The following is a 1862-nucleotide window of genomic DNA, read 5'->3' as shown; positions in this document are numbered from 1 at the left end:
CGGGTGCGGGCCAATGGGGACCCGCCCCAACTGCTGGCTGTGTGACCAAGCCGTTTTATAATGAGGCAACTGAAGTTCAGAGCTTTTGTTTTTTGAGGTCTTAACTGTCTTCTGGGTGGAAAACCCGTTTCAGCTTCTCCAAAAGCTCTCGGGCTGAACACTTCAGAGCACCTAAACTCTCCGGAATTGTAGGAAGCCACTTTGTGTGTGTATGTTTTTATTGACTTTAGAGAGAGGAAGGGGGGGGGGAGAGAGAGAGAGAGAGAAAGAGAGAGAGAGAGATCAATGATGAGAGGGAGTCATTGGTCGGCTGCCTCCTGCACTCCCTCTATTGGGGATGGAGCTCTCAACCCCGGCATTGCCCTCGCTGGAATGGAACCAGCGACCTCTTGGTTCATGGGTTGAGGCTCAAGCACTGAACCACACCAGCTGGGCAGGAAGCCACTTCTGATGTTACTGTAGGAGCTATCCTCACTGAGAGGAGCAAAATGCAGGGATGTTCCAGGTGAAAGAACGGCTGTTGTAAAGATGTAGCCTGCATGCATGGCACCGTGCCTATCTGCAAGCAATTTCGTAGTTCAGGTTGCACAGCTTGTGATGCCCAGAAAAGGGAAAGACGAGGTTGGACAGCCAAGGTCAGGAAGATCTCCCGAGTCATTGTAGGGAGTTGGCGCTTCATCCTGAGATAGTTCAGGTTGCACAGCTTGTGATGCCCAGAAAAGGGCAAGACTTGAGGTTGGAGAGCCAAGGTCAGGAAGATCACCCGAGTCATTGTAGGGAGTTGGCGCTTCATCCTGAGGGCAGTGGAGAGCCACGGAAGGGTTTTGAGCAGGTTAGACGAGTACTGTGGGTTTTAAGAGAATCCCTCCAGCTGCCTCTGGGTGGAAGTGGATTGAACCAGGTTGGAGGCGGTCGCTGTGGCTTTTCCTCCAGTTACAGGCAGCTCAGGCTATGGGAGGACCCTTGGTGAGCCGGGCAAGGATAGATCTCAGCCCTCTTGGTACTTCAGTGCAGTGAACCAGCACCTCTGGATAGGACCCAGAATATGGGGCAGGAGAGACTAGGAGATGGAGTCTATCAGTCTTAGGGATTAAGGACAGCAAAAGGGAGGCATCCAGGATGACACCAGGATTCTGGTTTCGGTGACTAGGAGGAGGATGGCACCACCTCCGAGACGTGGCGCACAGGAGGAAGACAAGTAAGTTTTGGGGGAAAGAGGATGAGTTTGTTTCTGGCTGCGTTGAACATGGGTCCTGAGTGCAGTTATCCAGGATGCCATTTGACATTCATTCATGGGTGGGGCTCCAGAAGGAGTTTGGGCTCCAGCCAGCCTTAGGAATATTTGGATAACCAGATAGTGAGTGCAGAGAGGAGAAAAGAAGGGGACCTGGGAAACCCTAACAGTTAAGAGGCACCAACAAAGGATGCTGGACAGGAGTTGGGATAGTGGGAGCTGCTGAGGGAGAAGCCAGAGAAGAGATGATGGATGGAATTGTATTATTTATCTACTAGAGGCCCAATGCATGAGAATTCATGCAAGAGTAGGCCTTCCTTCCCCCGGCTGCCGGCACCGGCCTCCCTCTGGCACCCGGGACTCGGTCTGCTTCCCTCCTCCAGCCGCCCGCAGGCACCTGGGACGGCTTCCCTCTGGCCTGGCTTCATCAGGAAGGATGTCTGGAATGACGTCTGGTCTAATTAGCATATTACCCTTTTAATATTATAGATTTAAGCATAACAAATTATCTGGGAATCTAGCAGGTTAAAACAATTACTGCATATTATCTCCGTGGCTGTGGTCTGGTTGTGGGTTCAGTTTGGCTGGTGCCTCTGCCTCAAGGTCTCTCACTGGCTGCACCGTGGTG

This window comes from Myotis brandtii, unplaced genomic scaffold, assembly GCF_000412655.1.
Source record: "Myotis brandtii unplaced genomic scaffold, ASM41265v1 scaffold240, whole genome shotgun sequence".
Lineage (NCBI taxonomy): Eukaryota > Metazoa > Chordata > Mammalia > Chiroptera > Vespertilionidae > Myotis > Myotis brandtii.
The sequence above is the reverse complement of the archived record's forward strand: the minus strand, read 5'-3'. Positions refer to the sequence as shown.